General features: G+C 39.8%; 1 long non-coding RNA gene across 1 annotated transcript; it reads left to right on the top strand.

Annotated features, from left to right (window-relative positions):
- Positions 1-12,570: 12,570 nt before the first annotated feature.
- LOC116708134 (uncharacterized) lies at positions 12,571-13,107 on the top strand. The gene is made up of 2 exons (XR_004336613.1): positions 12,571-12,672; positions 12,776-13,107. It is a non-coding gene; the product is annotated as an uncharacterized LOC116708134 (long non-coding RNA).
- The last annotated feature ends 761 nt before the right edge of the window (positions 13,108-13,868 follow it).

Genomic DNA, 13,868 nt, shown 5'->3' with positions numbered 1-13,868 from the left:
AACTGTTTCAAAAAAAGGGCCTAAATGAAGAGTGATCTGAGGGATTTTCTGGCTTTCAGGATCTTTTTGTGAGTAAAAGTATTTTCAAAAAAAAAAAAAAAAAAAATATATATATATATATATATATAATAAAAGCCACAAAAAAGGTTTATTGTGAAATTATTGCTTTTTCTTGTCAGCATAAAAAAAAACTAAAAATCTAATATTTTAAGAAAACACACCAAACAGTAGGGGGGATCTGGATATTGTTTTTCTACAACTGCGTCAATGCACATTTGTAGAAATTATAGATTGAAACTCCGAAGATTTTCAAAAGTCGGAAATGATCGACTTTCTAAACTCCTGAAATTTCCCCAATTTATTTTTCTAGAAAATTCACTCATCTACCTTAATATGCCGTTGTACTTTTCAGCAACAAAACCCAGCTATGGTTAACTCTTTTTTTTTTCAAAAAGCATTTGACATATTTAGCCAAAATGAATGGCAGGACGCACCCAAGTCTGTTTTTGATTAAAAGTCACTGGATTATTTTTGCTCCTCTTTGCTCGGTTGCTTGCGTGGCTCTTAAAAAATCCTCACAATGTGCTGCGCTGCCAAATTTTGCTGCATTTTGGTGCAGCACAAGTACAACCACTGCAACATTTAAGAAGGTTTTAACTCATCTGGATTTTTAAAAATTTTTTTGAAAGGCAAAGAATCAGTAAGGAGAGTATCTCCCTTCCACTGAGGACACTGTCCTCTTTGGCTCAGGCGCTGAGGAAAGTGCTCACATGCTGCCCCAAATAAAGGAGTGGAAAATTGTGGAGAAGGAATGTTTAGAGTGCATTATCTCATTATTAACTGATCTGATAGATAACATTGAAAAGCAGATCACATGCCAGATTTGGACCCTGCACTTTCCTGCGTGCCTACCAATTTATGTGACTGCAAGGATGTGATTAGAGCGAAATACAAATTTGACAAAATCCTAAATCTTCGACCTTCGACCTGTCCCACAGATGTCTGGCTGATAGAGATGTTCGCAGACCAGCATGATGATTGAATTTGATCACTGAGAAGTTTTTCTCATGTTGTTTTGCGGAAGTTCTGCTCTCAAACAGAGAAATTTTACTCAAACTTTCACCTCAAGGCCAAAGCTCAGGTGAATAGAAAATAAACATCCATATCCTACCTGCTGATATACTGACAGCTTTTCTGTTCATCTAAAAGCATGATGAATAGATGCCAATTTGTCTATTGTCTATCCTCATGCCCAACTCATAGTGCACAGATGTTGCCTATTTTCATTTGTAAAGCCTTGGTTGCAAAAACACCTCAGTGAGGATTAAAAGGCACAACTAACAGCAGCTCCTGTATGCTGGCCAAGGTGCATAAACGCTGACACAGATCTGAAAATGATTCTTCTGCCAGGTTTCAACATTACATATATACTGTATATACAGTATATATATAGTATATATATACAGTATATACAGTACAGGTACAGGTATGCACAGGTATATACAGTATATCCATCATATCTAGGGAGGTGTATTAGGGCCATTGTAGATAGAAAGAAAAAGTAAAAGTAAATTTCCAGCAAAAAAAACTGAAATTTTGGGGCTAATTTCCAGAATTTGCTGAAAGAAATCATGCAAATGCCTGAGCTTCAGAAGTTGTTTTTTTTATTATTTGTACAATGTACATGTTTTTTTCTAGAAAATTCCTGAGATCCAAATGAGATTTTTTTTTTTCTAGCAAATGTTTGACATAAACCTCAGAAATTTCCTCTTTTTTTTTTTTCTAGAATTTTTCTGAAATGAATCTCAAAATTTCAGAGTTTTTTTTTCCAAGCTAATTTTTGACTATTGGAGCTCAGACATTTCCTTGTTTTTTTCCCAGAACATTTCTGAATTCTTTGGTGAAAATTTACTCCTTTTTCTTCTATTTGTTATGGCCCTAATGAGCCACCGTACAGAACTGTAGCTGTAGGGAATTTATACTTTACATATGCATATTTTTTTGTTTCTTTGAGCTGAGGTTTTAGGAAGTTATTAGTTGACCTGTAGAAAGTCTTTTTAATAAAAAAAATAAATAGAAAAAAAGAAAGAAAAAAAACCCCTCACCTCACTATTGCAGTGAAACTACCAGGATCATTTTCAAACAACTTGAAGGTCCTGGAGAAACACAGGAATGTATCATCTCCAACGCCATTGATCAAATGACATCATGTCAGAAATCCAACACTTCACTGCTCTCTTGGTGGACCTTGAGAGAGCTGACGGGTTTCCAATAACCGGGCAGTCGGACACAGCTGCATCATCAGCAAAAAGTAACTTTAAAAGTGACATAAATGTTGCAGCAGCAAAAGAACACCGTCTCTTGAACAACTTTTCTGTTCAATAAACTCCACCAGATGTTTCCTTTTTTACAAGCGCATTTACATGCATACTTTAACGCAACATCAGGAAGGCTTTCAGCAGAACATTAAAGCTGAACACCTGGATAATGGCTGAATATCGTAGCCTAGTTAAAGCACCAACATCAATTTCCACTTTTACACTTTTTTACGCAACAAACCTTGGATTTCTTTGCGATTGCATTGAACTGTAACATGTTCAAATTAACCTGTTTTCAGTATTTACTAAAACAACAATGAAATATTACTCATGTGGCAAAGTAGCTTATAAAAGTACACCATTTCTCTCAGGGCAAAGCAGTGAAAGTATTGGGTCTGGAACAGTTTTACCTAACTGTAGCAGGTGTTAAAGGGACAGTATTATGTATTTTCCAGCCACATGGTATCTTTTTACAGCACAGTCAAGTAATTATGTTACCTTCAGTTGCTCTATCAAATATGACATCAAATAAATTTGACTTTGCGATTTAACACATTGATGTCCTAACAGAGAACTAATCTTTACTGGATCCCATGTCAGCCTGAGGTCAGTCCTCCACAGCTGACTGTCCCAAAGTTTAGACGATTATCCGGAGAATGTTTCCTACAGCATCAGTGAGGAACACCAGGCCATTTACTGCCCCCAACCCTGGCCATTCAGAGCACACCAGTGTGTTTGCTGCGTTGAAAAATGTCAGGAAGTAAAACCAGAAAGCAAGAACAGCCATCTGGTGGGCAGCCGGCGTTGCTTCAGCTCCTGGAAACTGCTTTAAACAAGAAAGAAGTGCAATGTTTGAAGGGACTTTGTCATAAATGATGACACTAGCAATCTCAAGGAGCAAACAGACTGAGTAACCTGGTCCATTTTCCAAATTCATAAAGGACGCTACTGATTTCAAAGTCATTTCCATGAAAGCGAACGACAAGCCCAAAATGCTGAAAGAGGTTAAAAGACGTCTTAGTGTTTAGATCGAAGGTGGAAGTGGGCAGAGACAAGCTGAGCTACTGTGTGTGCAGAGACTAAAAAGAACAAAAAATCAATCAACAGCACCAGAGGTGGACGTCAGAAGGGCTGGGGCATTATGGTGAACACAGACTAGAACCACTGGCCACATTCTTTCATACAGTACAGGCTGGATGAAGTCTTTACATGATGAAGTACAGTCATCATGTAAAGACCTGATGACTGAATGTTTTCAACATTCAGTCCATATAACTGAACAATAAAAACCCAACAGAAAGACCTTTATTTATTGCTCCGGTGAGCAATAAATCAGGATGCTCCCATACTTAGTTCCAGTTAAAATGGCTAAAGTTACAAAGAGACATAATACATCAGGTGCTTACAACTGAAAGATGAATCCACTGTAAAAAACGTCTGTCACCCACATACTATGGTGCTCTTCACTCGAGGTGAACTCAATGTGGACGTCCACCGGAAACATCCGCGCAAAGGTACATTTTTATGACCGCTTCCTTGTGTCTCACAGTAACCTGGTTGGTGGGAAACGGTGCTCACATCCATCTGTTTTGTATGCGACACAGAGCTGATAAGGTTGAGAACTGCAGGGACGACGTGCAGCAGCTACTACCTGGTGTTGGGTGGCTGCCCTGGCGGAGCAGAAACAGTTTTAGGTTCCTAATTAGCTCATCATACTTGCTAGTATCCATTCGGAAGAAGGGGAAATAAAGTAATTTGTCACCAGAAATGCGCGCAATCAGTACGCTTGACTCCGTGGACAGCATGCGCAGTCACAGAGTTTGCGCAGCTTGAACAGCATGGCGTGAGACCAAAGTAAGTTGTTGCAGCTTACAGATTATTGTGAAAGAAGTCTCCAACCCTCAAATGTAATCGTCATATCTACAGCAGTCTGCTGCTACTGGAGATCTGAAAGAGATTATTTGCACAATCGGCAAGGGACTGCACAAACGTAGCTTTCAAATGGTTCGTGCAAGACGGAAACTGTAGTTCTCTTAAAAAAAAGAGAAAAAGACAGCACTAGTTCAAAGTTTACCACAGAAGAATGGTATTTGTAGAATGATGTTCTACTTTGGGTTGGCAGCAGAGGAAGCGGACAAAGCCTTTCAGTCCGTGTTGGCAAAGCCTCCACATATTGAGCAATTAAAGTCGGAGTGAGAGGTCACGTAACAGATTTTATTGCTGACAGAGATATCCTGGAGCGACAGCTTCCCAAAGATGGGAATCAATTCCCAAGGTCTCTTTACTACACAGAGTCACAGAAATCTTATACAAAAATAAGAAAAAATGAAAAGTCCTTTCCCAAGTTAAATCCATTGTTCACGATAAGGCGCTGTGCGGTGAGCTGAGACAGGCTGTACATAAAAGAAAGACTTCAAACATCTCACAACTGAAAGTGGGGAGTGGGCCAAGTTTTCCTTAGACAGGGGTCAGACATTGGTCAATCACTAGAAGATGTGTCTCAGTGTCTCAAGTTGTTTTAGCCAAGATTGTTTAACTAACTATACGTGGATAGGTGTCCTGACTTTTTCCAATGAGTTGAATTACTTGTCGATAGCTTTTGTTTCATTAGTCAAATAAGGTTTTTGGTGTTTTCCTGTAATTAAATCCCTTATTCTTTGCCAGAAAAAAAACTAATTGGATATTCACTGCTAGCTAAGAGGTTTGTTGTGCAAACCCTAAAATGCTAATCATAAACAGTCATGCTAACGCTAAAGCACAACACCAGCATCGTGATGAAGTTCAAGCCAACTTCAAGTTAAATTATATCCACCCTTGAAAGAATCCAACACTTGAGCACCACTTTAATTTTGAGATGATAATTTACATATTCTACTATCACCTTAAATACGGTGTTTATATCTTGTTCTCCATTGTCTGCGTTTCCTTTTGTTCCTGAGAGAGAGAACGTGAGGAGAGGAAATAAAACTGCTTTGTAAACAATCTTCACCCTCTTCAAAATAAAAGCATGAAAACAAATGTTTAACTACTTGATTTTTAACCGTCAAAAACCAAAACTTCAACACGGATATCAAACTTTATTCAACTAAAACTTTACAAGTGGAGTGGAAATGGTATTCACTTGATCAATGCTTTTCAGAATTGATCTAATTGCTCCAGCTTGCAATGGTCCAAACAATTATTAATAGTCTGTGCCCAATTTTGTATAGAAATCTGATTCAGAAGTGTATTTTCCTTCACTGGCTTTAAGCCCAAGCGTCTATCTGAGGTCAACACAGGGTGACAGTTAGGAAAAGCTGGCTTAAAGGGGCAGTATTTGGAGTTTACATCACATTACTATGTTATTCCCTCATCAAAATCACACCTGGAGTGTTGCTTTGATTCGATCATGCATGTTTGAGAAATCTTTTAGTCTCCAGTGGCAACCCTTGAGCTGTGAAAAATGCCTGGGTGGACCTAGCTCCGCCTTCGAGGCGCAGCTCCTCCTGAAGACTGCAGCTTCCAAGATTCCAAGCTTTTAAGCTTCCACCCTACAGAGAAGCCCTCCCTGGTTATTCCCCCATTCAGCTCCTTCAGACTAGCCAGCAGCAATTAGCAAACACCTGGTGGGACCGTATATTTGCTGAGCTCCTTATATGAGCTAGTTCTCAGTGAAATACTGGTGAAAACATTAAAAGGTTAATAGAGGAGCCATGTTGCAATGACTTACTGGATGAGGAGTTTCAGAAACAAGTTATTAACATACATAGAAAAACCTTACGAAAATCTTATATAACAGCCGAGAGTACGATGGCCACTATAAGAAAGGCTTAAAGTATTCAACCCTATTGCGACTGTACGCAATACGTTTGCGAGGTAACGAAAAAGAAAAAAAAAAAGTCCTCCATGTCCCCTAGGGGGCTCTGTAATATTTAAATTCCTTTTAATGACATGTCTGGTTTTTATAACACAGGAGCGGCGTTTGCCATCTTTTGGTGTGTGTGTGATTTACTGAAGCTGCCATTAGTGAAGAGGCAGACGCCGGGATTAGATCACTTTCTATTTTCCATGAGTAACGAACTCAGTGCACTAGAGCTGGGCAGGTTCCAGAAGGGGATCATCGGCTCCAAGCTGCCTATCTCAGTACTTGATCCTTGACCGGTTGCTGATCAGACGGATCACCGAGTGGGAGAAACACACATCGCTGGCTATTCTCGCTGTTTATTCAGTTGTTGGGATCTTAACCATTTTAAGCCTGTCATCTTGGATTTGTCTTGTTTATAGCAATATGGTAATCTGACATATTTGCTAAATTAAATAAATAAATAAAAAGTGTAACTGAGTTCTGATGAATCAGCTGTACGGCTGTCACATGTGAGTAAGCTGTTTTTCTTGAAGCGATAAAATTGTCTCAAGTAGGTAATCCAGGCTGGAAGCACTTTCTTCAAGTGATGCAGCCAAAGAGAACAAAGCCAGACTTTAAACACAATTGATGACTTTCTAATTTTATGTCTTCTGCCACTGTATGATAAATGTCCTAATAAAACACATGCAGATGACTAGATGACTAGAATAATAATAAACACATAAATCAATAATAATAATAAGAACTTTCTTTTTGATCATTTAAAAAATTAAGTGCAGCTTTAACTGTTCTATTTCCACAAAACCATCTATTGGGTAGAAAGTCTTATTAACAGAGCATTTCCATGTCGTCATGAGAGAATAACCACAGTCAGTGCATGTTAAAACACAGTAAAGTGAATTTGCGTGACAGCTAATTTTAAGTGATTTTTTTTTTTTTTTTTGTACCAGGATTGTCCATGGACTAAGAAAAAAAATACTAAATATTACCATTTATTAGTGGTTGAGTCTATGGAGACCCTTCAGAAGATTTTTAACTCCAAAATGCTGGACTAATAAGTTCTGTCAAACTATGGAATTTTCCATGACCAAACAAAGGGCTATGTATGTAGATATATAAATATACACTCACTGGCCACTTTATTTGGCACACCTGTCCAACTGCTCATCAACACAAATGTCGAATCAGCCAATCGCATGGCAGCAACTCAATGCATTTAGGCATGTAGGCGTGGCCAAGATGATCTGCTGCAGTTCAAACCGAGCATCAGAACGGGGAAGAAAGGTGATTGAAGTCATTTCTGGTCTACATGCAGTATCCCGTGTGTGGCAGCAAAACAATACTGCATATCGCTCTAAACATGGTAGTGGGGACGCTTTTCTTCACCAAACACAGGGAAGATGGTGTAGACTAACCCCATAATGTTTGCAGCTGTACTTTCACTGAAACCTTTGACTCAATGGTGCTGAATACAAGTCCTGGTTGAAAGAAAGTGTGAAAAATGTTTCATGTTCTTTTTATTGTGGAAAAGAGCATTTGTGTCCATTCACAGGTTGCTGTTAATCTGTAAATTTGAATGTCAACGCGCTTTCAGGGACAGACAAATTGTGCAGGGATAACTAAAACAGCTTATATAATGCGTCTACACCAGTAGACCAGTGGCTTGTTTTGGAAAGGACATATTGAAAGTCCATTAATCAGTATAATCTAATTCCTATTTTACAGGCCTAATAAAGTGTTCCCTGGCAGATATTTACAAGTTGATTTATCTAATCACTCCTGACTCCAGTAAACTAAAATGCCTTGAATGCCTTCGGTTTACCTGCAATTTTCCTCTGAATCACATGCTTGTGCATCGGCAGACAGGCTGCAAGATATCAGACATGGGTCCTGTTCCAGGAAAATGCTCGTAAGTAATTATTCTTGCTTTGGGTGCCTTTGCAATTAGCCACATTATTTACTGTCTGCTTCGAGACAAGCAGTGCAAAGATGACAAAACGACACAGATTTAAGCTACTTTGGTAATTAGTGATTCTTTATGCTTCATTTCTCTTATAAAGTACTAGAAAGTCATGCAGTGGTCTTGAAGGGTACAACCTGGATGGTTCGCGGCCAACGCAGAGACAGACAGCCACAACATCAGCTCACACCTTAAAGCTCACAGAGAGAGAGACTTTCAGAGGTTTTCTCCATCCACCTCAAGTGGTGTGGCATGAATTTCTGGGCCTGTATAAACGAAAATCTTAATTTGCACACAATTTATCCCACATATTTTCTCCATGGACAGTAACTGCATCTCCACTGCAAATGTGTGCAAATATTTTCCTGTTTTCTGACGATGTCGAGAAAAAGCACAGTTGCACAGTTGCACGGTTGCGATTTCTCCGACAAATAAGAAATAAAATGAAAATCGCACGTGAATGAGCTTGTTCACGCAACAAGCCATTAAAAAATAACGGCAACCATGCATGCAAACACTTACATGGAGATGTATTCATAACTCAGCCGTGGAACGAGCTCTATCAGCCAATCAGAGGAGACGTCGGCGTCTTCGTCAGATGTTGGAGCAACAGGCCCCGCCTACATGGGAGCTACGTATGCAGCGTTCTGTGGAAATTGTAGTCGATGATTTTACAGAAGAGCTAAGAATTCAACACGTTAGAATGATGCAACTTTTTATGAACCGTCCGATGCTGTGAGAGCTCTGGTGGAGCCAGCTGGACAAAAACAAACCATCATCCTCCTATCACTACCTGTCGTGTTCTTTGTCGTTTTCACCAGTAGTAACATCCGGCTGTTGATCTTGTGTGTTGTGAAAATGTAGTCGCAAATCCGCTGCAAAACCTTTTTCTTTTTTTTTTTCGAACAATGTGTGTTTTCGAAACTGCAGTGTTTCCATTAAGGCAAGTAAATTTTTGTTATTTCAATTTGCACATTTTTATAGTTGATCAAATTGCAGATAGAATGACAGCAGATTATGGGTTCTTTGAAACAATCTCATAGCTTTTTTTTTAAATTTTTATCTCACATTATACCACATGCCAGAAACTAGTATTCAAATCAGTGAGCAGAAAACCAAAACGCTATCAGATGACAGGTTGATGAGGATGAACAGTGTCCTTTTCTTGGAAGACACACATTCAGGGTTTGTGACGGCTCGCAGCAGCTGCCACATTAAAAATGTTTTTGATCCAACTTGGTGCCTATTAAATGAACCAAAGGAGGCAGTGAGCAAACTGGTGAGACGGCCTGATTGAATGTAATGAACTGTTACTGAACCGTCTCCCAAAGTTCCCTACAACATCAAAGTAAAAGATTAGCATTGAGCCATAAAAATAAGTCTTACTTTTTGATGTGTAGGAGAGAAAAGATTCATTTTTGTTTGTCAGAACAGAACTGTTTTTCACTTTCTTTTTTGTGTGTGGTTTACCAACTGAATCTGTTTTTAGCCAGTCATGTGTTCTTCTAACAGTTCTTCCATTTCTGCGCTTTATCAAACTGGCCCTATTCATAATGTGTGCAACCGATTTCTTGCTCCTTTTTATCAGACATTCAAGTAGTGATGAAGTACTTGTTAGCACTGTTGCGCACACGTTTGACACACATTTTTCAACACCACGTGGAAAATGTGACGACCGACAGACACAGATAGTCCTTCTCTGTCTTGAAATCTTAGACAAATCTTTGTCATTGGGTGTTCATTGCAGCCATGACACCCAATCTGGTGTTTGTGGAGAAGTTATGAGAAAAGAAGTGCTAATCCTAAAGCTACGTCCTCTATGTTACGTGAAACAAGGTGGTCACGTATGCTGAACTTTTGACCTGGATTCAGTGTGTGTTGCACCGCAGATCAGGCTGAATGCATCCTAGAGCTGGGCGATAAAACAATATCAATAGCTAAAGCTGTTGCTACTATATTCTGTATATATTCTATATACACTATTATATATGTAGTGGATCGACATTCTATCAGCGAATCGATGGAATGTCGATCCACTGATTAACTGAACTTTGATCCAGAACCGCATGGCATTCTGGGGGATGGAGGCCAAGGAAAGGCTTTAGTCATCAGACTCGTCTTTTCACAAAGGAAAAAGTGTTTTGTATGTTACACTGAACTGATGGTGGCAGGAGTTAACCTCACAATCAGTGGGTTACTGGTTCTGAACACACTGTGGGTGAACGACTGAATGTAGTGTGAAGCAATTCGGGGACCTATGGACTTGATCAAATGCTGTATAAGAATAAGCCATTTACCAGTTAATGTTGAGAATCAACAAGAGAGCTACCCCCCTCCAATCTGTAGCTTCGGTTCAGAAGTTAATAGATGTTTGCTGGATCCAGTGGCAAAGTTAAGAGGTAGCAAGACAAATCTGAAGCTACGAGAGGGAAAGACCATATTTGCTAAATAAATGAAGCACATTTAAGGCAACTTTATTTATGTAGCACCTTTCAGTCAGAGACAATTCAAAGTGCTTGTACAAAAAAGTTAAAACATAAGAAAAAAAAAAACAAATTAAAAGTAGACAGATTAAATAAAATGTTTAAGATAATACATATATTTAATATTCAATAATCCAGAATTTTCAGATATTGAAAACGTCTCACCACAACTGAGTGGCAAATTCATTACAGACATGCAAAGTAGTTCTGCAGATTTACACCAACAGAAATTCTTTGCCCTTTGTCACTCTGCCAAGAGGAAGAAGAAGAAAAAAAAAACAAAAGTACCTTTAGGGTTTTTTCTTTTTTTAAACCATATCATTTTTTGGCAGGTCAGTTCACACATTCTGTAACAATATCGCAAGTTCACTGAAAGGTAAAGAATGTTTCCTGTTGGGTTAAAGTAACACTCCACTCAGAAATATTTTTTTAAAAAAGTTGATCAAATGTAATCCAAGAATGAGGACCTCATTCAGTCCAAACCTGTATGGTTGTGGTCGGTTTTTGATTTTGACAGGATAAAGGTGATTTATTGCAGCACATATTTTTTATTGTCACAACCTGCGTGTCACTAGACTATCAAAAGCAGTTTACAGAGATAAGAACTTTTAGTTTTACCTTGCAGTAAAAGCTGAACTGCAGGAAATGACACGAACATGTCCAGACACAAAAGGAAAACAAGAAACTTCCCCAAGCATAACTTTTCTCCACAGCATCACAAATATGAAAAACAAAAACAAAAAAACCCCCCCAGCATCAGGCCTGGACCTTAAATCTCAAACGCTTTTCTGCAATTGGAAAGTTATTTAAAGTTCAGTTTTAAGTGACAAGATTAACAAACTATTTTATTTAAATTTATTTAACCCATGAACTGTCATGATGACACAACAGAAAGCATTTTAGGGTGACTGTTACTGAGTTAAACATTAATAGCTGGGTTTGCATTACAAATGTACACAAAACTTTCTCAATGTTCCTTCGATGAAATGCAATTGCATCGTTTCCATGACAAAAAAAAACGCAATTAAAACCACATGTGAATACGGTTTTTCATGCTGTAAGTAAGTAAGCAGAAATCAGGCTGCGCCGTCGTCCTCCAACTACTTCCTGTCATATTCTTCATAGAGGTTTGCGCAAGTGGCAACATCCGGTTGCAAAATGAGGGTTTCCATTGCAGTTTTGCATGATAAGTCAATGCAAATGCAAACAAAAAAAACCCCCCGTTTTACTGGCAAACAAGCGTTTTCCATCCTTTTTTCTCAAAATTGTCATGTTTCCATTTAGCTAATTTATTTTCAAAATGTCAGCTTGCACAGTTTCATTTCACCTGAAAAGCAATTTCAATAAAACTACTGTGAAAGGTCCAACATACAGACAAAACAGGCAAGATCATTTTGTACTCGTACCTTTTTGAATGTTCTCCTTGAAAGTGACTGCTGAGTGGCGTTTACATTTACATCACAACTGGTTGGCTGCACAAACTGATCATCACTGCATAATTTCTTTGATCTGCAAAGTCAGCCTGGCTTTGTACAAGTCAGCTGATCCGGGGCTGGAACCACCTCGCTTGGCGAGTCAGACATAATAGAATAGCATAGAAGTACTTTATTCATCCCAGCAGGGAAATTACTTCGCAGTTACAGCATAGAGACAAGACACAATAACAACGTCCGGGTGTTGAGTCTGGAGTTTGGCTGCTGTAGAGCTGATGACGTCACAGGCCACCGCTGCATCAGCTGATGGGGGAATGTAAACAGCGATCAAAATGGCGGACATAAACTCCCTCGGTAAATAACACGGCCGCATTCCCACAGCCAGAAGTTCAATGTCCGGGCTACAAATCTGTTCCTTCACGTTAACATGACCGGGATTACACCACCTCTCACTCACATAAAGTGCAATCCCGCTGCCCCTCTTCTTCCGACTCTTGGAAAAGTCCCCGCCCCCCGCACCAAGGAAAATCCAGGAAGCTCCACGCTGTATTCCGGAACAAGCGAGTGCAGCCAGGTTTCCGTGAAGCAGAAGATACTGCACTCCCAGTACTCCTTCTGGGTCCTAACCAGCGCCGTGAGTTCGTCTGTCCTATTTCCCAAAGACCTCACGTTCCCCACAATAATCGCCAGTACCGCTGGTTTGCACCGTCTCCTCTTCTACCTCCGTTTAACTCCAGACCCGCAGCCCCGTCGTCTCCTCCGTAACTCCTCCGGGACCACAGGCCCGTCTCTGGGCAGCAGCAGAGGCCCACACAGCGCAATCAGCCGTTCACGCGAGCAAACAATGCCGCTACTCCGCTCGGCGAGGTTCTCTGCAACCAAGAGTATAAAAAGTAGCAGAAGAACGCGGAGAACATCGGCAGAACCACATCCAGCCATTGTGGAAAGCCCAACTGATGATCCATGGGTTCTTCAAGCACGGATCCTTAATCGGTTACAGCAAATATACACAGACAAACACACACGACGGGAGCTGCGTCTGCCGGCAGCCAGCTGCGCCGGCGCCATCACAAACAGGCTCTGCTGTCACAAAATACATGAAGATGACAAAAGTGTTTGTTTTTTTTCCACGCACTTGAGCCTGAAAGGGAAATAGGCTGCTGAGAGGAGATGATGACAGACATGGCTGAGCATTGTTGGTATCTGTCGTGAAGTGGGGTGAAGATGGTGAGGAAAAAAGCGATGAACCCAGGTTGGAGTGAAGGCAATGATGAAAGTCTCAATAATCCAGACAGCAGAGATGAGCAGAGGCAACGACTCACACTGGTAGTAACTGGACTCGACTTGAAGACAACAGACAGAATAGACAGACTGGTACGACAAGGATCAGAGGGTAATCAGGGAACGAGACACACCTGGGAACAATCAAGGACTACACAGTCTCAAAAGTCCCAGAAACCCAAAATAAACACACAGAAAAACTTAAATCAACACAGAGAAAACCAAATCCTTACAGTATCAAATATTTCATTCCGTTCATATCATTTGTTTTACTCTTTTTGTTTTAGCGTGGAAATAAAACTGCACAATTAGAAATATTTTTTAAGAACTGTGAAACAGATATTATTCCTGGTGTTGATACTTTGTTCATCTCCCTTTTCCAACAAAACAGCTTTGACTGAACCTAGAGATGGATCTTTGACCATTTACTTTGCGAAAAGCCTCTTGTAGTTTTAAGGGTCCTCATGAGCTGCTGTCCTGCAGCTTTTAGACGCATCCCAGCTTCAACACACCTGTATCAAAAAAATGGTTCATTACCAGGCCTTTGCC

Source organism: Xiphophorus hellerii, chromosome 2 (assembly GCF_003331165.1).
Source record: "Xiphophorus hellerii strain 12219 chromosome 2, Xiphophorus_hellerii-4.1, whole genome shotgun sequence".
Lineage (NCBI taxonomy): Eukaryota > Metazoa > Chordata > Actinopteri > Cyprinodontiformes > Poeciliidae > Xiphophorus > Xiphophorus hellerii.
This window is presented reverse-complemented; position numbering and strand designations above follow the sequence as displayed.